The sequence below is a fragment of the Protopterus annectens genome, chromosome 11.part0 (genome assembly GCF_019279795.1).
Source record: "Protopterus annectens isolate FY-2018-M chromosome 11.part0, PAN1.0, whole genome shotgun sequence".
NCBI classification, from domain to species: Eukaryota; Metazoa; Chordata; order Ceratodontiformes; family Protopteridae; genus Protopterus; species Protopterus annectens.
In genome coordinates, this window is record NC_056745.1 from 676,499,809 (window position 1) to 676,523,602 (window position 23,794).

At 45.0% G+C, this 23,794-nt stretch overlaps 1 protein-coding gene across 1 annotated transcript in view; it reads right to left on the minus strand.

Annotated features, from left to right (window-relative positions):
• Positions 1–23,794, minus strand: part of LRP6 (LDL receptor related protein 6) — a 2,645,333-nt gene that overhangs the window by 2,415,962 nt on the left and 205,577 nt on the right. The window lies entirely within an intron of this gene.

Consider the following 23,794-nt stretch of genomic DNA (forward strand, 5'->3'; position numbering starts at 1 on the left):
TGTGACGCATCTCAGTTAAGTATTGAATAATCTGAGGTAAATTTGGCACTGCTGTGGCCATTCCTTGAGTTTGGTTCCAGGCAGAGAATCTTTTCCATTTATCAGCATAAGATTTTCTAGTACTAGGCCTCCTTGCCTCCAAAATGACATCCAACACTTTTTTTTACTGAGGGATGGTGACGGGGACATTAGGTAATTAGCCAGTCTGCCAGGTAGAGTGTTTGAAGCTGGGGGTGCAGAATCTGGCTCCCCTGTTGTGACAGCGGGTAGGGGTCTGGACAGGTGCCATGGCGCTAGCTGTGGCACACTGCGCAAGAGGGGGTACCAGTGTTGACGTGGCCAGTCTGGTGCAATCAGCATCATCCTTGGTTTGTCCTATTTGATCATTAGTAGTACTTTGGAGAGGAGAAGCAGAGGAGGAAAGGCAAACTGATAGGTTTTCCAAGCTGAAAGACAGAGCATCCACTTTCCAAGCTTGTTTGTGGGGAGTCCTTGTGCAGAATTTGTCCAATTGGTAGTTTTGGGGGGAGGCAAACAGATCCATATCTGGGCTCCCCCATTTGTTTATCAACATGTTGAAAGTCTTTGGTTCAAGTTTCCACTCGTGTGGGTCCATTACATAGCTGCTTAGTTCATCTGCCAGTGTATTTAGTTTTCCTGGCAGGAACTGAGCTTGTAGATGCACTTGGTAGCACAAGGCTGTGTTCCACACAGCAATGGCTAGTCTGCAGAGGGGGGGTAGGAATGGGTACCACCCTGCTTGTTGATGTACCACATAACAGTGGTGCTGTCTGTCTTTACCATTAATTGTCCTGGAAGAATGTGATCCTTGAAGGCTGTCAGAGCATTCTGTACAGCTAACATTTCTTTTTGATCGATATGCAGGTGCATTTGACTTGGGTTCCATTTGCCCTGAATGCACCTCCCTGCCAGGTGAGCCCCCCCATACATAGTTTGATGCGTCTGTTGTTAGGGTTTGGGAGGCAGAGGGGTAGAGTGAAAGGTAGTCCCTTGTTTTGGTGGCAGGACTCTGCCCACCAAATGAATTCTAACAGTAGGCAAGGTATGATAGGGAATCATTGCTTCTAGATCCTCAGAATGTTGACACCATAGGCTTTTTATATACCATTGTAGTTTCCTCATATGCAGTCTTGCATATGGAATTAGAAGAATGCACAAGGCCATGACCCCACGGCTTGCAGTATTTAACTTGCAGATAGCAGGCTTTTTGTGGCCACTAGTTTGAAGTAAGCTGTCAAATGAATTTGTTTCTCTGGCGTGAGGAAAACCATCTGGGAAGTTGTGTTCAAGCTTGCTCCCAGGAATATAACTTTTTGACAGGGCACCAGCTGTGTGATTTCTTTTCATTTATGGTGTACCCCAGACAAGTTAGCACCCTTTTGTACAAATGCCAGACGATTCAAAAGCATGTCCTGGTTTTCTGCCTGAATTAGACAATCGTCCAGGTATGGGTATATCTGAATATTTCTTTGCCTGCAAAATGCAATGACTGGAGCTAGGCACTTTGCCTTATCTACTGCGACCAGGGTATTCACAAAGGGCAGTACAGAGAACTGATAGTGCATGCAGCCTGCTTTGAAGCGTAGGTATCTTCTGCAAGATTCCCACATTGGGATGTGCAGGTAGGCTTCCTTTAAATCTAGTGTTGCCAACCAGGCATCTTTGCCTATCATGGGAAGCAACTGGTGAAGAGTTAGCATCTTGAATTTTGGAATCACCAAAAAGGTGTTTAGGATAGAAAAGTCGAGGATAGGGCGCCATGAATTGTCTTTTCTGGGTACCAGGAAAAGTCTCTAGTAGAAACCTTGTCCCTTTTCCTCTTCTAAGATTAGAGGCTATTCAGACTGTACCAGAAGACAGAGTACTTGCTTTTGGGCCTCTGCCCACTGATTTGGGGGTATATCTGGCCAACCGTTTGGGGTTGGTAATGTGTGGAAGTGAAATCTGTATCCTTGGGAAACTGTTTAAAACCCCTTTGTCCTGGGTAATGCGTTCCCAGTTTTTTGCTTGCAGACCAATCTTTCCCCCTAAAGGAGCAGTCACTTGAGAAGTGCTTGGAAGATTTAAAGTTAAGTAATTGAGACAGTTTACCATAGGGGGGAGTTGCTACTCCTTGATTTGGAAGTGGGAGCCCCCCACTGCTTAGTCCTGTGCATACCCTGGGACTGAAGCCTGGTCGTTCTGCTGGTTTTGGGTTTGAAATCAGAAGGCCTGGAAGAGGCAGGAAAGGACCAAATTTTTGAGGGCCAATGCCTACTAAATCTTGAAAGCTGCACTTGTAAGAAATCTAACAGTTTGCATAGATTTAGCTTTTTCCTCCATCTTTTTAAGAACTTGCGCTTTGTTGCCAACATGCGGTCCTGACTTAAGGGAGCATCCAGCAATTTAGTTTTAACATGATCTGGCAAAGATTGCTCCTTAAGCCAAGCATGCCTTCTAATTATAGACCCGGTGACAGCAGCACTGCAAGATGCCTCTAGTGAATCAAAACCACATTGCAAAGTATGTTTTCCAAATGCATTAAATCCTGTAAATCCTTACTTTCAGTTACAAATCAGGAATCAACATAATTTTCTGTTTAAGCAATCCAATAATATGCTGCTGATACTTATGAAACTGGCAGTTTAAGGCCCTGATGGCCAAGGTTGCAGAGGTATACCTTCTTACCCCATCTATCCAGGGCTCTGGAATCTCTATCAGAGGGGGTAGAATTTTTGGCAGTAGTAGCCTTGATGCCCTTGTGTCCCTGTGAATTGGTCTCAGGATCCACAGTAGGATTTTTAAAAAGAAACTTGTGAGAATCAGGAACCCTGTAATATCCATCAGGTGTTCTGGGAGCAGGAGGTAAAAAGTCAGGGGCCAAGCTAGATTCCGAAAAAAGGCATCATCAACAATGTCCAGTACAGGTGGGATAGCTAAAGGCACGTGTTGGGGCAGGAGTACGAAATATCTGAGCCTCTTTAGAATCAAGAGTAATCCTGGCTTTCCCAGTGAAAATGCTCCCTAAGAGTATGCAAGGTTTCACCAAAAGAAAAATCCTCTGGGGGAGAAGCAGTGGGAATACAGTCCTCTGCATCAGAATTCTCATAGGTGGATAAGGGTAAATCCTGGTCATCAGAGGAAACAGAAACTTCAGAATCCTGGTCAGAAGTATCATAAGCAAATTCAGTCCTATATCTCTTAGAGGGGGAAGGTTGGCTTCCCCTGATTAAAGTAATAAGATCTTCAGTCACTTATTTGTTTTTTAGGCATAGAGGCCTGACCATGCGGGTCTGGTAGTCTGTTTCCTAGGCATGGTTCGGGTTTTAGGCCTTGAAGAAAATGGAGTCTGTTTAATATGCAAGTCGGTAGGCCCGAATACACCCTCAGAAGCCTGTGCCTGCACAGCGGCTCCGGACCCACCCAAGGTAGAGACATCTGCAGGTTCCACAGTTGAAGCATCTGGAGGCATAAAGGACTCAGAATCTGAAGTAGCGGGTATCAGGGTCTGCGAAAGCACCTCACCGAGTACCGGTGAACTGGCAACTAGCTTAGAAGAGTTGTTGGCAGCTTTGGACCTAGGCGACCTGTCTCTGTCTTTATCTTTGCATTTTTTCAGAATGTCGGTAGTCGGGTGGCTTACCAAAGACATATGTCTAACTGAACACCAAAATATTTAGAAGCGAAAATATACAGACGATGAATAGTTAGTGGTTTAAATAAGGCACAAAACCGAAAGAGAGGTATGTCGTGGTCAGGACCTAGGCACGGAATACAGTACGAATGAAAAACTTTCAGGTATTTACTTTCCACAAGTAATACAATTACTGACTTTTACTGACATCAGTTTAGAGCAAGAAAAAGTTTCCCCAACGGGGTACTTAGTTTTAGCTGAAGACGTCAGTTCTGAAACTCGAAAACAAAACTTTCAGGAGTCGGCCGACCGGCGCTTCTGCTTCAGGCACCGCACGGCAAGAAAGACTGATGTAATGGCGTCGGCTGCATGCTTTATACCTCTGACTGCCTGATGTTAAGGAAGATGAGACAGCAAACGACGAAGGACCCAAGATAATCAGGCCGACTGAGGGCTACTGCAAGCAGATAACCCAAATGTGACGACTGCAACAGTGAAACATGAAGAACATCCCCAAATGTGAAGAGTGCAACAGTGAAGCACAAAGAACATATACAAATTAAAGGGGGATGCACATGTTGAAGCCAAACTGACTTCAGAAACTACTGAAACTTTCTCATGTGGAGTTTGGGCAGAGGGAGCATAGGAATGGTAGAAGCCATGAACCCCAAAACAAGACTCTCCGAAATTCCCTGGCTGTAATAGAAGTCAGAAGAATAATAGCTTGAAAAAAGGAAAGGAGCGTTACAGCCTTGGAAGGAGGCAGGGATGCCACCATAGGCACAGTCTGGATACTTCACCCCAGAAAAAAAGTCGAGGAGGAGTCACAAAAGAATTCTGCAAAGCCTGGGGTTCACAGTAAATTTCAAGGAGGAAAATAAAATTAAGATTTTGCAACAAGATCTCCGGAGTAAATGCCTGAAATAAGAGGTCATCCAAGTAAGTAAAGACTTTGATCCCCTTGAGGCTGCAAAAAAAACAATCACAGGATCGAGGCATTTACAAAGAAATGTAAAAATTTGCAGAAAAGGGGGATGAATACGGATATGGAGAAAAAGCATCCTTGAGATCTAGAGACACCAGATAAGCCTAAAGAAGGAAAAAGGGAATAAGTCTGAAGGAACAACATTTGAAAGAGAGAGGGCACCTTCAGAAAAGTGTTTGATGAGAGGTCTAGAATTGGTACCCTCTTTCCTGGGCACTAGAAACATCCTGGAGTAAAAACCTCACCCCTTTGGGACACCAGTACCTCCTGAATAGTAACCAGAGTCAAAGGATCTCGAAGCACCACTGGAAAGGGCAGCTGTTCCTGTGGGGTCTGAGGAATTCCCATAAAAAGGGGACAGAGATTTCCAGACCATGAAATACCCCAGGCGGATAATGGAAAAAACCCAGGAATCATGAGTAATCTTTAGCCGAACACAGAGAGAGAGAGAGAGAGAGAGAGAGAGAGAGGCAAACAGAAAAAAAGTGGCTGGGAAGAAAAGCATAGTCAGCACCTGGTTTCATCAGGAAAAGGAACTTTTGAGGCACTGAAGTCTGAATAGCCTTTGCAAAAGAAGCCTGCTTGCCACCCATTTTACGCTTAGGAGGAGGGAAGAGAGCCTGATAAAGGCTGGTGGGATGGGGGCAGTTTCTCTGAAATTTAGGCACAAAAAAAAAAAAAAAAAAAAAAAAGAGAGTTATGTACTTAACCTGGCATCTGCATTATGCTATATCACTATTCATCAGTCTTGGATCAGACATCAGATCTGAGCTGGCAACTTTACAGACAGCTCCTAGGCTCAAGCTCCTCCCACTCCCATGATCCCTTGCTGCCCTCTAACCCCTCAGACAGAGTTTGCCCTAAGCTAGAAAGCAGATAAGAGGACCTTGACTACCAGATGGGACAATCTCCATATCCTCTAGCTTCTACAGGACTGGGGACAGAGGGAGGAATAATGTAGCTCATCCGGTAAGGATAAAACAAACGAACAGTTGTGGGTTCAGTTCAAGTAGCTTTATTACACACAAACATATCAGGAATGAGGCTTAGTAACAAACTTATAAACAGTCTACTACACTCGTACATATTGACACTCTAGCTGTTTTCTCAAAATGGCAATGCTGCCTGCACTTATACACTATTTATATGCACGTGCCTATATCTCGAAATGCTTCTTAAAGTTACACACATGCTCTGTTCTACTATGAGAAAAAGATCATATACCGAATGACAGCATTCAATGACATGCAATTACACAGAAATGATAGTTTGACATGCAGTTATACAAAACTAAATTCTTTGTTTTGTGTGTCTAATTTTGTATGCTTGCATGTCAATCAAATCCAGGTTGCAGTGCATTTTGCACTAGGTCTAGAAATACGACCTGACTGTGTAACATAAGTCCGAATTGGATCTAGCAACGGGGACAGTCCTCAAGGAATGTTCAACTTGGGGGACATCTGGGGCATCATCAGGAATGGGAACTGATACAGAGACATGCTCTTCAGTATGAGCATTGTTAGGGTTGCTCTGAGATCAGGTACGGTGCTGCAATATCATTTGACACAGGAAGAGCATGCCTGTGATTCCTGCTGTATTCTATACCCTTAGATTCCACTAAACAGGATCCCGGTTCATGCGCCTCTCACTTGACCAACTCGATCAAAGCCTTTCGCTGTTTGCATCCTCACTCTCTCTCCTTTTAATGGACAAAGAAATCTGCTCGTTTTATCATAGCTAGACTTTTGAAAGGAACGCTTCTTAAAGAGTTGGGCTTCGACTGCTCTGTTGTTTTTAGCATTAGGCACCAACAAACTAGAACTGATAGACAAGGTTGTTCTGGTTTGCCTAGATAGAAGTTGCTGAGCAGGTGAGCCAAGTAGAATGTCACTGGGTATATTTCTGAGATTAAGTAAATTCAAAAAGATAAAGCGGTACTGTCACGCTTTGGCCTCTCTAGTAATTGCTTTGTACTCTGTACTGCATGTTCAGCAAGGCTGTTTGACTGTTGGTATTCCGGACTACTAGTAACATGGATAAAGTCCCATTATCTTGCAAATTTATGAAACAATTGACTGGTAAACTGGGTACTGTTATCAGAAATAACTTTACATGGACTACCATGGACTGAGAAATGACGTTTCTTAGTAATAAAACAGCAACTGACGTTCAATTAGGTAGCCAAATCAATTTCAAACCACTTCAGATAAGAGTCTACCAACACTAAGCAATGGTGATTGTTTTACTCAAATATGTCAGTGGTCACTGTTGACCAAGGTAGTTCAGGAATCTGTCTTGGCTGAAGTGGCTCTTTCTGCAAAGTCGGTTTAGTACGGTTGCATAATGAAGAAGAAGAAAGCACCTAATCAATGTCCTTTGATAGAGAAAGCCAAAATACTAGTCCTCTCGCCCTTCTTTTGGTAGGATCAGAACCTGGGTGGCCACGATGCAAAACCAGAATGTATTCAGGTTATAAGGAAGTAGGAACAATAACTTTTGGACCTTTGAAAATGATACCATCTTCCATCAGCATCTCATCACTGTATGGAAAATAATGTTGCACTTCTGGCAGTACACAATACTGCTTTGATGGCCATCCAAAAGTGATGAAGTGGTTGAGCTTCTGCAAAATCGGATCAGTCTTCGTATGATCGATCAGCTCATCAGGTCTCATGGTAGAAAAAGTACACACTTCCATGACGGTCAAAAGTTTCTGCATCAAGCTGTTCTGTGGAAATTCTGGGCAATCTGGATAAGGTAAGACAAAGAAAGCGAACTTTGCCTTTTGTGTAGACCATTTTGAAATTATAGTTTCGATTTGGACAGCTCGGCCATAAATATAATCATTGAACTTCGAACATGCGAACACAACTGCCAAAAGTTCCTTCTCAATTTGAGCATACTGCATCTCAGTTTGGGTAAGGGTTCTAGATGCACAGGCAACAGGTCTGCCCTCCTGAAGAATAATTGCACCAAGATCAAACTCTGAAGCATCACAGGAAAGAACTACCAGTTTGTGATCATCATAGTATCTCAATGTAGGCGGGTTAGCAATTTGCTGTTTGAGGTTATCATATGCTCTCTGGTGGTGTTCTAACCATGACCAGTCAACATTTTTGCATGTCAGTTCTCTTAAAAGAGCCGATAATTCACTAAAATCATGCATGAATTTACCCAAAAAGTTAACCATACCAAGGAAACGCTGCACGGCTTGGACATTGTCTGGAGCTGGCATCTCAAGAATGGCTGCATGTTTGGAATTGTCTGTTCATAAGCCTGTACTGGTAAATAAATTACCTACTTAAGTAACTTCTGGTAGTCTGAATTTGCATTTCAGAGGATTGAGCATCAAGTTCACTTCACACGCTCCTCCAGAAAGTATAGTGTTGTACTCTTTCCATAAATGCAGATGCTCGAGTGTATTCACTGTTGCAGTCATCACATTTGGGTCATCTACCTGCAGGTAGCCCTCAGTCGGCCCGAATACCAGAGTCTTGGGATTTCTGCATCGGATGCTGTCGCCTCTTCCATGATGTCAGGTCGACAGTGGTGTAAAACATGCAGCCGATGCCATTACATCAGTTTTTCTTGCCCCAGATGTCAGGAGCCCCCAAAATAGGAAGCAATTACATGGTGTGAAACACCTCCAGTAAAAAGTAAATACCAATGCCATAAGATATGGCCAAAAAAAAGAGGATAGGAAAGAAGTACAGAAAAGTCAGGGGGCTGGAGGGAGGGTAACCAGGACTGCAACAGTTACCATAAATGTATATTAAGTGTACACAAGTGTACTATGTTCTTTGTGTTTCACTGTTGCAGTCATCACTTTCGGGTTGATTCCCAAAGCTGAGGAAGGGAGGAGGCAGTCAGTATTAGGGCTGTCTAGCAGGCCTTGTAAGACTGCTGTAGCAAATCCAACTCTGGATTTAGAAAAGATAGGCAAGTCATGATGCTTGGTGAAGATGTCCTGAACTCCAGGTTGCAGCTTCCAGGATGTCCCTGGTAGGGACTCCCCTGAGAAATGCTGTAGAGGTTGAAGTAGCCCCAGTGGAATGGGTTCTGATCCCCTGTGGGTTAGATTTTCCATGGTGTTTGTAGCAGAAATAGATGCAGTGTGCTATCCATTTGGAGATGGCTTGCTTTGAAATGGCCTTGCCCTCTGCCCCTGTAGCAAAGCTGACTAGCAGCTGGGCAGATTTTCTGAAAGGTTTAGTCCTGTCAAGGTAGAACCTAAGCTGTCTGTGTATGTCCAAGGAGTGCAGGATCCTTTCCTCTTTATTACGAGGATTAGGAAAAAAGGTAGGTAAATGGATGAATTGGTTTAAAGCCACACTGGATACCACCCTGGGCATAAATGATGGGTTAGTCCTGAGGGAAACCCTGTCTGCATGGAAGATAATGAAGGTTTCCACAGCCATAAGGGCCTGTAACTCAGACAGACACTCTTCTAGCTGAAGTGATGGCTAGAAGTAAAGCTGTTTTCCAAGAGAGGAATTTTAACTCTGCTGTAGCAGCAGGCTTAAAAGGGGGAAGCGGGAGCTTCTCTAGTACAATGTTAAGGTACCAGGCAGGAGTGAGAGCTCCCCTCGGGGGTCTTAAATTGTTAGCTCCTCTCAGGAACTGAGGGGTTGGGAGGGTGGCCTAATGGTCAAGGTGTTTGCCTTACAATCACAAGGTACAGGGCTTGAATCTCACATGGGATAATTGGCTAGGCTTAAAAAATAGCTTGCAAGGACAGTTAGCCTAGTACTAATCTATGAACCTAATCTATGAACCTAATCTATGAACCTAATCTATGAACCTAATCTATGACCAGAAGGTGAGAGAAGAGGGATGTGTTCAGTATTGTAATGAGCTGAGATGGCAGCGGCATTAATCTTAATGGATGAGAAGGATAGGCCTTTGTGCAGCAGCTCTGCTAGATAATCTAGGATTTGAGGTAAGGAGGGCACGGCTGTGTCCCTTCCCCGAGAATGGCTCCAAGAACAGAATCTTTTCCACTTTTCAGAATAGGATTTCCTAGTACTAGGTCTCCTGGCCTCAAGGATGACATCCAGCACCTGTTTGCTGAGGGTTGCTGGTGATGTAGTATTCAGGGAATAAGCCAGGCTGCTAGGTTCAGGGCTTGCAACTGAGGATGCAAAATCTGGCCCTCCTGCTGGGACAGCAGAGAGGGGGTCTGATGCAGGTGCCAGGGTGGCACTGTTGTCAGACTGCGTAAAAGTGGACACCAGTGCTGGCGTGGCCAGTCTGGTGCAATAAGGATTATCCATGGCCTGTCCTGTTTGATCTTGAGTAGTACTTTCGAGAGGAGGGGTGGGGGGGCATAGATTGAGAGGTTTTCCCATGTAAAGGATAGGGCATCCACTTTCCATGCTTGGCTGTGGGGAGTTCTGGTGCAAAATTTGTCCAATTGATGGTTTAGGGGGAAGCAAAGAGGTCCACCTCTGGTGTCCCCCACCTGTGGATTAGAAGTTTGAATGAGCTGGGTTCCAGTTTCCACTCATGTGGGTCCATTAGATTTCTGCTTAGGTCGTCTGCCAGTGAGTTTTGTTTGCCTGGCAGGAATTGAGCTTGCAGGTGCACTTGGTTGCTCAAGGCCGTGTTCCACAGAGCCATGGCTAACCTGCAGAGTGGGTAGGAATGAGTTCCCCCTGCTTATGTACCACATAACTGCAGTGTCTGTCTTTATCAAGAGTTGTCCTGGAATAAGGTATTTGAAGGCTGTCAGTGCATTCAGTACAGCAAACATTTCTTTTTGATTGATCTGCAGGTGCATTTGTCCTGGGCTCCATTTGCCTTGAATGCATCTGCCTGCAATACGAGCCCCCCATGCATAGTCTGATGTGTCTGTTGTCAGGGTCTGGACAGCAGGGGGCTGAATGAAAGTGAATCCCTTGTTGTGGTTGCAGCCCTCTGCCCACCAAAGGAACTCTGTCCTTAGACAAGGAATGATAGGAATCACTGTTTCCAGGTCCTGAGAATGTTGACACCAGAGACCTTTTAAGTACCATTGAAGTTTCCTCATATGCAGTCTTGTATATGGAATTAGGAGAATGCACAAGGCCATGAACCATAGGGCTTGCAGTATTTTTCTTGAAGATAGCTGGGTTTGGGTGGCCAGTAGTTTGAAGTAATTTGTCAAATAAATCTGCTTTTCTGGAGTGAGGAATGCCATCTGGGAAGTTGTGTTCAAGCTTGCTCCCAGGAATACAATTTTTTGGCTGGGTACCAGATGAGATTTCTTTTCATTGATGGTATACCCCAGAGAAGTTAGGAGTCTCCTTACAAATGTCAGGTGCTAAAGCAGCAATTCCTGACTGTCCGCCTGAATCAGGCAATAGTCCAAGTATGGGTAAATTTGAATGCTTCTCTGCCTGCAGTATGCAATGGCTGGAGCCAGGCAGTTTGTGAATACCCAGGGCGCAGTAGACAAGCCAAAGCGAAGTGCAGAGAATGGATAGTGCATAGTGCCTGCCCTGAATGTAGATATTTCCTGCAAGATACCCTTACGGGGAATGTGTAGATAAGCTTCTTTTAAGTCTAGGGTGACCAGCCATGAATCCTTCACTAGAACAGGAAGCAGCTGTTGGAGTGTACGCATTTTGAACTTTGGTACCACCAGAAAGGTGCTGAGAATTGACAGATTCAGAATAGGGCACCAAGAGTTCTCTTTTCTGGGCACCAGAAACAGTCTGGAGTAGAAACCTTGTCCCCTTTGCTCTGTTGGAACAGGGTGAATAGCCCTGATACTGAGAAGAGAAAGTACTTGCTTTGGGGCCTCGGCCCACTGGTTTGAAGGAAGGTCTGGCAATCCGCTTGGGGGTGGCAGTGAGTGGAAGTAGAATCTGTATCCCTGGGATACAATATTTAAGACCCATCGGTCCTGTGTAATGTATTCCCAGTTTTTTGCATGTAGCGCAAGTTTTCCTCCTAGGGGTGCAAGTACTTGGGCATGGCTGGGAAGGATGGAGGACAAGTCACTGTGAACTTTTTCCTAAGAGGGTGGTTTACCACTCCCTGTTTTTAAGGTGGGAGCACTCCATTGTTTAGATCTGTGTATACTATGAGACTGTAGTCTTTGTGATCTGTTGCCCCTGGGTTTGGGCCGAGAAGGCCTGGGAGGGACTGGGAAGGAGACCAGTTTTTTGAAGGCCAATGCCTACTGAATCTAGGTGGCTGTACCCGTAAGAAATCTTTAATAGTTTACATAGATTTAATTTTTTTCTCCATCTTTAAGAACTTCTGCTTTTGTGGCAAACAAATATTCTTAGTTTAAAGGAGCACCTACTAATTTTGCTTTGACATGGTCTGGCAAGATTTGTTCCTTCAGCCAAGCATGCCTTCTCAGAATAGATCCAGTGACAGCAGCTCTGCAAGATGCTTCTAAGGCATCAAAACCACACTGCAAGGTATGTTTACCAACTTGGTTTGCAGAATGCATTAACTCTTGTAAATCTCCATTTTCTCTACAACCACGAATCAACAACATGTTTTGTTTTTGTTCCATAATATGCTGCTGGTACTTCAATCTGTGAAACTGGCAATTTAAAGCCCTGATGGCAAGAGTTGCAGAGGTATACACCTTCTTACCCAATCTGTCTAAAGCCTTAGAATCCCTGTCCGAAGGGGTAGGGTTTTTGGCTGTAGTAGCCTTAATACCTTTAGGTCCCTGGGAAATGGTCTCTGGATCTGCAGTAGGATTTTTAGAGAGAAATTTGTGAGAGTCGGGTACTCTGTCGTACCCTTCAGGCTTTCTAGGAGCTGGAGGTAAAGTATCAGGGGTAAGACTTGATTCCATGAAGACATCAATCTACAATATCCAGGACAGGGGGTACAGCTAGAAGCCTGTGCTAAGGCAAGTCTAAGAATTCCAAGAGTCTCTTTTTGGACTGAGGGTAGTCTTGGCATTCCCAGTGGAAATGCTCTCTTAGGGTTTGCAAGGTTTCACCTAAAGAAAAATCCTTGGGAGGGGAGGCAGAGGGAATGGAATCCTCATAGGTAGAGAAGGGTATGCCCTGGTAATCAGAGGGGTCAGAGTCATCGGACCCGTGGTCTGTAGAATCAGAAGGAAAATCAATTGTGTCTTTTAGAGAGGGAAGGCTGGCTTCCCCTAATTAAAGTAATAAGGTCTTCAGCCATTCTAAGCATTTGTTTCTGAGGCATGGGAGCTTGAGAATACGCTTTGGTCATTGGGTTCCTAGGCGTAGTGCGAACTCTGGGCCTGAGAAATTTAGTAGTTTTAGTCAAAAATGAATTAGTCGGTTTAATGCAAACATCTGAAGGTCTGAATACACCCTCAAAAGCCAGTGCCTGTACAGTGGCTCCGGACCCATCCAAGGTAGAGACATCCACCGGCTCTACAGTCTAAGAAGCAAGCTGAAACTGTTACCAGCCGAATAGCATGAAGCACTACAGAGCCTCCTGTTTGAATCTCTTCACCTCCATAACCAACAAGCTTTGCACAATTAGCCAAATTAAGCTGCTCACCAGCCCTCACACTAGCAAATGTTTCTGTTGACATCACATTACACTTTGAATCAGTGTCTACCTTGAGCTCTGTGGGTTTACCATTGATCAGGACAGTACAAAATACTTGTTTGCTAACAAATCAACTGCATTAACCTTTTCATCAACAACTAATACACCATCTACATAGAAAGTAGGATTGTAGCTTTTCACATGATCAACTTGCTTTTTTGAGTGACCTTTCTTAACTGAATGAAGCTTGCTTGATTTATAAAATTTTTTTTAAGTTTTTATTTTTTATTTTTATTTTTACACGTGGCATTGCTGACCAAATGCCAAGAACTTCTCTCTTAAGGTCACGACTGGCACCACAACAGTTAACAAGTCTTGACTTGGGTTTTGCTGACTCACCGTTATACTGCACTGAGCATGTCCATTTTGCTGACCTAGTCTTAGAACTTGCTAGAAAGTTATGGGTCCTTCCATGGAATCCCACAGGGGTTGCAGCTGCTATGTGCTTAGGACTGCTTCTGCTTGCCACATGCTGTCTACGCTTGCTCTAGAGGCTGCTGAAACTAAGCTCATCACTTTTAAGCATACTTGTGTGCCTTTCTGTGAGCGCATGGATTTGACAAATCTCTATAGTTTTGCTCGTTACATTACTGTCCTGAAGCAAAATCTCTCTCAATGCAGCATTATTAGCACCACACACAAGCCTGTCCTTTATTAACTCATCTTTCAAATCACCAAATCTGCAAGTTTTGCTTTATTTCTCAAATCAGTGATATAAGCTGCAAGTTTCACCTTGTTTTGGTCTCTTGTATAAAACAGGTGCCTCTCTAATGTAACATTTGTCTAGGGGTTGCACATTTCTCTAAATTTACGTTTCAAACACTCAGGATATTCTCTCGATTCAGCCGGTAGGTACAATATGATGGTTTTCCCCTTCTCCTGCACATACTGCAGGTGTATAAACAAATGGACTCTCTTTCAATTGCCTCTGACTCACCTAAATTAAGCAAAATGAATGCCCTTGTATGTGCATCTTTGTCAGAAAAAGCTGCTTGTATGAAAAAGTACAGTGGTGTACACTTACCATAAATGCAGATGTTAGAGTGTATTCACTATTGCAATCATCACATTTGGGTTATCCTGCCAGGGGTAGCCCTCAGTCGGCCCGAATACCAGAGGCTTAGTATTTCTGCAGTTGCTGTTACTCCAGAACTGATGTCAGGTCATCAGTGGTATAAAATCAGGCAGCCGACACCATTACATCAGTATTTCTTGCCCTGACTGTAAGGAGCCCCCAATAGGGAGCTAGGTTATGGTGGAAGAACACCACCAGTGGAAAGTAAATGCCAAAAATTCCTTGCAAGGGGGGGAGAAAGAGAGAGACAGAGACAAAGAAGGGGGATGGAGGGAAACCAGGACTGCAACAGTGACTACACTCAAACATCTACATTTATGGTAAGTGTACACAACTGTACTATGTTCTTTGTGTTTCACTGTTGCAGTCATCACATTTGGGTTGATTCCCAAAGCTGAAAAAAAGGGTGGAGGCAGTCAAGAAGACTGGGGGCTGGCTAGGATGCTCTGCAAGACTGAGGTGGCAAAGTCTGCCCTGGATTTGGAGAAGATAGACAGGTGGTAATTCTTGGTGAAGGTATGAACAGATGTCCATGTTGCAACCTCCAGGATGTCCCTGGTGGGGACCCCTCTGAGAAAAGCTGCAGAGGTGGAGATTGCTCTGCTGGAATGTGTTCCCATGTTGTTTGTAGCAGAAATGGATGCAGTGTGTTATCCATTTGGAGACTGTTTGGCTGTGGCCTTTCCCTCTGCTCCTGCAGCAAAACTGACTAGCAATTGATCAGTTTTTCTAAAAGATGTAGTCCTGTCCAGGTAGAATCTGAGCTTTTTGTGCACATTTAGAGTGCAAAATCCTTCCCCCCTTGTTTTTGTGGGTTAGGGAAAAAGGTGGGCAAGTGAATTGATTGGTTGAGAGCCACACTGGACACCAATTTAGGCATGAAGGATGAGTTAAGTCCTGACGGAGACCCTGTCAGCATGGAAAATGATGAAGGGCTCTACAGCCATGAGTACTTGTAGCTCGGATACTCTTCTAGTTGAAGTAATGGCCAGAAGCAAGGCTGTCTTCCAATAGAGAAATTTTTAACTCTGCTGAAGCTGCAGGTTCAAAGGGGGGCAGGGTGAGCTTTTCCAACACAAACTTAAGGTCGCAAGCTGGGGTAGGAGCTGCTCTGGGTGGCCTTAAGTTGTTAGCACCTCTTAGGAACTGTTTGAGGAGAGGGTTTGAAAAGAGGTGGCTCTGTGCTGTAATGAGCAGAGATGGCGGCGGCATGAATTTTAATAGAACAGAAGGATAGACCCCTGTGTAGTAGGCCTACCAGGTAATCCAGGATAAGAGGTAGGGAGGGCTCTGCAGTTCCAGCTCCCATAGCCTGGATCCAGGTGCAAAACCTTTACCACTTGTCAGCATAGGATTTTCTAGTGCTGGGGTGTCGGGCCTCACATATAACATCTACAACTTGTTTGCTTAGGCTGGCAGCTTGAGGGAAGGTCCGGGAATAAGCCAGGCTGCCAGGTTGAGGTCTGCAATTGGGGATGCATGAATTCTCCATTCCTCTGGGTCAGAGTGTTGGAATCTGAGGTAGGTGCCATGGTGACAGGCTGCACAGCAGTCGGTAGGTGGCAGGGGTGACAGGCTGCGCAGCAGTGGGTACCAGTGCTGGCATGGCCAGTCTGGGGCAATCAGGATTGCCCTCTTTTTCCTCCCTTATTTTGAGCAGTACCCTTGAAATGAGTGGTGGGGGAAATGCACAGACCGAGGTTTACCCAATGGAAGGATAGAGCATCCACTTTCCAGGCCTTCCTGTGAGGTTTCCTGGTGCAGAATTTGCTGAGCTGATTGGAGTGGAAGGCAAAGTGGTCGACCTTCAGGGCGCCCCATTTCTGGATTACACGGGTGAAGGTTCTGTGGTCTAGCTGCCACTTGTGTGGGTCTAACAGGTTTCTGCTTAAGTTGCCTGCTAGAGAATTTAGAGAACCTGGCAGGAATTGTGCCAGCAGGGTGTAGTTGCATGGCTGAGGCAGTGTGCCAAAGGGTCATGGCAAGCTAGCAGAGAGGATAAGAGTGAGCCCCTCCCTGCTAGTTGATGCACCACATTACTGTGGTGTTGTCTGTTTGGATGAGTAGAGGTCCTGTTGTCAGTTTGGATCAGTAGAGGCCCCGGGGAGAGTAAGGGTCTGAAAGCTGTCAGGGCGTACTGAACAGCTAACATCTCTTTTTGGTTGATTTGCAGATGTATTTGACTTGGGCTCCATTGGCCCTGAATGCACCTGCCATCCAGGTGAGCACCCCAGGCATAGTCTGATGCGTCTGTGGTGAGGGTCTGGGTGGCATGGGGTTGTGAGAAGGGAAGTCCCGTGTTGTGGTTGCATGCTGCTGCCCACCAAAGAAAATCTTTCTCCTTAGACAAGGTATCATTGGTATAAGAGTTTCCACATCTTGAGAGTGCCGACACCAAAGGCTTTTTAGGTACCATTGTAGTTTCCCCATATGCAGTCTGGCATATAGAATGAGTAGAATGCAAGAGGCCATGAACCCTAGAACTTGCAGGATTTTCTTTGCAAACTGAGTTCTGGTGGCTAGTTGAGAGAAGTAGCCTGTCAGGTATGCTTGTTTTTCTGGAGTAAGGAGTGCCACCTGGGATGCTGTGTCCAGGCTTGCTCCCAGGAATACAATTGTGTGTGTGGGGACTAGTTTTGATTTCTTTTTGTTGATAGTACACCCCAGGGAGGTCAGTAGGTCCCTTACAAAAGCTGCAGCAGTTTTTCCTGTCTGCCTGAATCACGCAGTTGTCTAAGTATGGGTAAATTTGAATATTTCTTTGTCTGCAAAAAGGAATGGCGGGAGCCAGACATTTTGTGACAACTCTGGGAGCAGTACATAAGCCAAAGGGAAGCACAGTGAACTGAGAGTGCATAGATCCTGCTCTGAAACTTATTTCCTGCATGACACCCTGACTGGGATGTGTAGGTAGGCCTCTTTTAGGTCTAGGGTGGCTAATCAAGCATCCTTGGAAAGCATAGGTAGAAGCTGCTGGAGGGTGAGCATTTTGAATTTTGGTATCACCAGAAAGGTGTTTACAATGGATAGATAAAGGATGGGGTGCCAGGCGCCCTCTTTTCTGGGTACCAGGAATGGTCTGGCGTAGACACCTTGGCCTATCTGTTCTGCAAGAACATGCTCTACTGCCCTCATGAAGAGCAGGGAAAGGACTTGGTTTTTGGCCTCTGCCCACTGGTTTGGAGGAAGACCTGGGAACCCTTTTGGGGTTGGCAGAGTAGTCAAACACTCTTTTGTGCTATGCTGATGGGGTCATAAGGCCGAAATATGCATATCCATAGCAAGTGGGGTTTGGCTTTATTGGCCTGACGACAAAACAAGTCATGGCCATTCAGAATAGTCAATTAGCTGACACACCTGATGTTCATAAGGATCATTTGCATATATCCCATGTGCCCCTGATCAAGAGGTTTGGGAGGTCACACAGTGGAAGTTCTAGCTTTGCTGGAGTTTTCATTTTAGTTTTACTGATTGTTTTAGTTTGTTGTTTGGAATATTTTTGCAGGGACCCTAAGGATAATGGACATCAGTTGAGAAGAACAGCCCAATGTTTCTTGTGCTTAGTCAGTCAAACACTCTGTGCTGTGCTGATGAGGTCATAAGGCCGAAATATGCATATCCACAGCTAGTGGGGTTTGGCTTTATTGGCCTTAAATTGTCCATTAAAACGACAAAACAAGTCATGGGCATTCAGAATTGCCAATTAGCTGAAACACCTGATGGTCATAAGGATCATTTGCATATATCCCATGTGCCTCTAAGAGGTTTGGGAGGTCACTCAATGGAAATTCTAGCTTTGCTGGAGTTTTCATTTTAGTTTTACTGATTAAGTTTGGAATCAAAATTTGTATCCCTGGAACACCCAACGGTCGTTGGTAATGGTGGCCCCAGTTGCTTGTGTGGAAGGAGAATTTTCCTCCTAGGGGCACGAGCAGGTGGGCAGAGGGAAGGTGAAGTGTAAGGTCATTGTGAGTTCTTACCATAAGGGGGTGGCTTTGCACTCTGTTTTTGAAGAGGAGGAACTCTTGTTTAGATCTCTGCATTCCCTGGGGCTGCTGTCTGGGGGTTCTGCTTCCCCTGGGTCTGGGCTGAGCTGGCCTGGAGGGGGCAGGAAAGGATCAGTGCTTGGAGGGGTAATGCCTACTGAACCTCGCTGGCTGCACCTGTAAGAAGTCTTTAACTGTCTGCATAGATTTAGCTTTTTCTACCATCTTTAAGAGCTCATCTGCCTTTGTGCCAAATTAGTTGTCTTTGTTCAAGGGTGCATCCAATAATCTTGATTTGACATGGTCTGGCAAGGTCTGTTCCTTAAACCAAGCATGTCATCCAAGGATGGAACTAATGACAACTGCCCTGCAAGATGCTGCTAGGGCATCAAAAACCACATTGTAAGGTGTGCTTATAGTTACTTGACTTGCAGAATGCATTAACTCTTGTGACTATTTTGTGCACATGCAGGAAAGGAACATTTTTTTTGTTTGAGGAGTTCCATGGTATGTTGCTGATATTTCAAGCATGTGGAACTGACAATTTAATGCTCCAACAGCAAGAGTAGCAGAGGTGTATACTTTTTTACCCCATCTGTCTAATGCTCGGGAATCCCTATCTGAGGGGGTGAGATTGTTAACTGAAGTCGCTTTGATTCCTTTAGGTCCTTGAGAGATTACCTCGGGGTCAGCAGTAGGATTGCTGAAAAAAAAAATCAAGAGTCAGGGACTCTACAATACCTGCCAGGTTTCCTGCGAGCAGGAGGGAAGGTGTCAGGAGTCAGACTGGATTCCATAAAATCATCATCCACAACATCCAGGACAGGAGGAATGGCCAGAGGTCTGTGCTGTGGTAGATCTAAGAATTCCCAGTGTGTCTTTTTTGACTGAGGATAGTCCTGACATTCTCACTGGAAATGCCCCCTTTAGGTATGTAGGGTTTCTCCAAATGAAAAGCCTTTGGGTGGAGAGGCTGAAGGGATGGATTCCTCTGCATCAGAATCCTCATAATCAGAGAGGGGTTGCATAACTTCATATTCAGATGCATCAGAGTCATCAGGCTCCTGTTCAGATAAACTACTGGGGACAAACCTCTCTTTTGGAAGGGGTAGCCTGGCTTCCCCTAATAAGCACTATAAGCTCTTCCGCCATTTTAAGCATTTGAGATTGAGGCAAGGAAGCAGGTGCCTGAGCTTGGGTCATCAGTTTTTAGGGCGTGGTTCATACCCTGGGCCTTACAAACTCTGTTTTCAAAAGAACTGAAAACACGAGAGTAATCAGTCTGTGTCGAGTATGAGTAGTGCAAAGTACTTCCTCGGAAGCAGATGTCTGCTCAGCGGCTCCGGACCCATCCAAGGTAGAGACATCCGCAGGATCCTTAGTCGAAGAGTCTCATGGCATACCAGACTCGGAAAGTCTCGGTAGCGGCATGCAAATCCACAGAAGCGAGCATCAGGGGCTGCGAAAGTGCCTCAGAGCACCGGAGAACTGACTACTAAACTTAACGGAAGCGTCGTTGGCAGTTTTGGACCTGTGCGATCTGTCTTTACCCTTACTTTTTTGGAAGCTCGGTAGTCAGATGGCTTACCGAAGCCATATCAGAATTCGAGGACTGAGAGCGAAAACATCTAGCTACAATAAGGGCCCGACGATGTATAGTTCTGGCGTTGAACAAAGCACAAAAGCGAGAGCGGGGGATGCTGTGGTCTGGGTCTAAACAGATGATGCAGTAAGAATGGAAGACACTGTGTGGTATTTGCTTTCCACAGGTGAGACAATTGTTAACTTTTTCTGACATCAGAGCAAGAAAAAAGGACCCCCAACGGGTTACTTAGCTTTAGAAGACTTAAACTTCAATTCGGAAACGAAAACTCAGGTAGCGGTCAACCAGCACTCGTGCAAACTGCTTCTGCTTCGGGCTCATCGGCAAGAAAGACTGATGCAATGGCGTCAGCTGCCTAATTTTATACCACTGACTACCTGATGTCCGTCCTGGAGCAACAGCAACCGACGCCAAGCCTCTGGTGTTGAAACACGAAGAACATTATCCTAATTCCTGCTTAAACAAACACTGTCCAACTCTCTGGCATATTACGATCAAACACAAGTGGATAGGGTCTGCAAAATGCCTCTGCCATATCAACACACTGTAGTGAATGTGCTTGAAATTACATATGAACATATACATAAATACATGCCAGAACTTGTAATTATGCCCAGAAGCATAACAGACTCTCTGAAATAACTGCACTTTGTCAAATAAATCTCCGTATCGCAAGACATTTTAAAATCACTGTACTTTATGAAATCAACCATTACCAGTGTAAGAAATACTTTGTAAAGACTGTGCGTCGCAAATAAACTGTAAACAGCAGAAAAAACTCGGAGTAAGAAACACTTCGAAATGAATGCATCTTGCAAATAAACTGTATACAACAAAAGAACTGTACTCTGTACAGTGTAAGAAATACTGTGAAATGGCGGCACTCTGCGAATAAATGTACATAGCACAAGAAACTTTTCGAAATGGCCATACTTTAACTGCACTCTGCAAAATAAAGTACAGTTGTGTACACTTACATAAATGTAGATGTTAGAGTGTATTCACTGTTGCAGTCATTACATTTGGGTTAATCTGCCTGCAGGTAGCCCTCAGCCGGCCTGAATACCAGAGTCTTGAATTCCTGCATCAGATGCTGTCTTTTCTTCCATGACGTCAGGTTGTCAGGAGTATAAAACATGCAACAGACGCCATTACATCAGTTTTTCTTGGCCCAGATGTCAGGTGCCCCCATAATAGGAAGCAATTATATACAAGGTTACACCTCCAACAAAAAGCAAATACACCAGAAAGCTTAAATACAGCAAACAAGAAGAAAATTATAGCCAATAGAGTCAGGGGGCTGGAGGGAGGGTAACCAGGACTGCAACAGTGAATACACTAACATCCACATTTAGGGTAAGTGTAAACAACTGTACTATGTTCTTCGTATTTCACTGCTGCAGTCATTACATTTGGGTAGATTCCCAAAGCTAAGGAAGGGAGGAGGCAGTTAGAGAGCATTAGGACCAGCTATTAAGCCCTGCAAGACTGCAGTGGCAAAACCAGCTCTGGATTTAGAAAAAACAAGCAAGTGGCAATGCTTGGTGAAGGTACGTACAGAGCTCCAGGTAGCAGCTTCTAGGATGCCCTTGGTAGGAACACCTCTGAGAAAGGCTGTTGAAGTGGATGCAGCCCTGTTGGGATGTGATCTTATCCCATGGGGTAGGTATTCCATGGTGCTTATAGCAGAAATGAATGCAATGGCCTATCCACTTAGAAATGGCCTTCCCCTCTGACCCTGTAGCAAAGGCAACTATCATCTCATAGGTTCATACTAGGCTATCTGCCATAGGGCATTTATAAGCCTAGCCAGAATGTGTTTGGCTTTCGCCACCCATTTTAAATTTATTTCGCTATACCCTTTTTCGAGGTTAGTATACTGTGCCTCTGTCTAACAGTGACACAGAAGTGATACCCGGGGTAAACCTACGATCTCCCATCCACTCATCAAGATTCCTCTTGAAGAGAGTCAATGAGGGACTCTGCCTAACCTGGACTGGGATTATATTCCAGAGTGAAGGGAGCCTCTGGGTTATGAATCTGTCCCTCCAGCATGTCCTATTTATTTCAGTGCTGAGGTTAAAGTCTCTCAAGCGCGTAGCTCGATGGGATTTGGATTTTCTGAGGTGCAGCATGTCCATTAATAGCGGGTTGGACATGGCTTTATACGTCAGGCACAGATTGCCTCTGAACAGGCGGTATGCCACTGAGTAGAGCTGGAGTTTCTTTAACCGGGCAGCATATGGCATCTGTTTGAGCCCTTTGATCCTCTTGGTGAGGTACCTTTGGGGTCTTTCCAGTTGCTGCAGGTGTCTGGGTAAGGTACATCCCAAAAGGGGCATTGTACTCAATTATGGGCCTGATGAGGGATGAGTAAAGAGGCACGATGACCTCCGCTGATCTAGATGTGAATCCCTTCATGATTAGGTGGGCTATATAAAATGTTTTTCTAACCACTTTGGCCACGTGGTTGTCAAATGAGAGATTGCTATCAACTTGGGTCCCCAGGTCCCCAATTACTTCTGTACTTAATGGATTACCACCTATGTGGTAATTTGTGGGCACTTTGTTTTTGCCAAAGGGGATGACTATACACTTTTTGGCATTTAGCTTGAAGCCATGGCTCTGGCACCAGTTGTCTGTTTCTATAAGGCCCTTTTGTAGGATGCTTGTGTCGGCTGGAGAGTCGATTATGGTGCCCAGTTTGCAGTCATCTGCGAACTTGGTCAGCCACAGTCCTTCCGTGTTGGCCTGTACCTCCGAGAAATATATACCAAACAAGAGGGGTCCCAGGACTGAGCCTTGTGGGACACCACTTGTAACTGGTTTGGAGTCTGACATGGCTCCAGCAATTCTAACCATGTGGGTTCTGTCCTTGAGCCAGTTTGCAATCCATCTAGTGACATAGGGGTTTATATTTAAGCTGGTGAGCTTATCTATAATGCCCGAGTGGGGTATTGTATCGAAGGCTTTTGCGAGGTCCAGGTAGGCTGTGTGGACCACCTTCCCCTCGTCAATGGCCTTGGTGACTGTTTCAAAGAAATCAACCAGGTTTACGAGGCAGGATCTGCCCTTAAAGCCGAACTGGGTAGGATCCAGTGTCTCTGGGTCCCCAATATCTTTATTTATGAGGTCCATGATGATACTTTCCATAGCTTTGCAGACCAAGCTAGTCAGGCTTATGGGGCGATAGTTTCCAGGATCCGTTGAGGCACCACCTTTATGGAGAGGGACCACTGTTGCTGTACGCCACTCTTTGGGCACATATCCTGTAGTAAGGCTGAGACTGAACATAGTTTTATGTTTGGGTTTAGCTCTTCTTGGAGTTCATGTAGGACGCAGCCCGGGACACCGTCTGGTCCCACTGATGCTGTGTTTTTAGCTTTGGAGAGGGCGGCTCTTACCTGAGCATCTGAGATGTCAGGGGGGCAGCACTCTGCTGGGATAGATATTTGCCCTTTTGGTGGGGAGGGGGGGAGTTTGCGCTGAACCTGTCAGCTAGGATGTTGGCAATGTCTGTGGGTTCAGTGTATTTTTTGTCATTTTGGACTAATTCTGAGCATATCTGGGAATTACAACCCAGGTTCCTAACATAAACTAAAGAAAGCCTTGTGATTATCCTTAGTGTCCTGTGCAATTTTTCTCTCGAAGCTGGCCTTACACAATTTTATGAGTGCCCGTAGTTTTTTGCCAATACTGATCAGTGATGCCTTCCCTTTTTGGGATTTTGCTCTATCATTTAGTAGCTTCCTCCTTCTATTGTATAGTTTGTTTATGGCTGGGGTCCACCAGACAGGACGTCTGCCTTTGGAGGATTGGGTCTTGGTTTTATTTGGGATCGCATGATCCATGCATTCCTGAAGGTGTTCATAGAATGCGTTTATAAAGGATCTGTTCAGTTTTCCTGTCCAAATAAAATCTAAGTTGTCTGTGCATGTCCAAAGAGTGCAGTATTCGTTCTCCTTTCTTC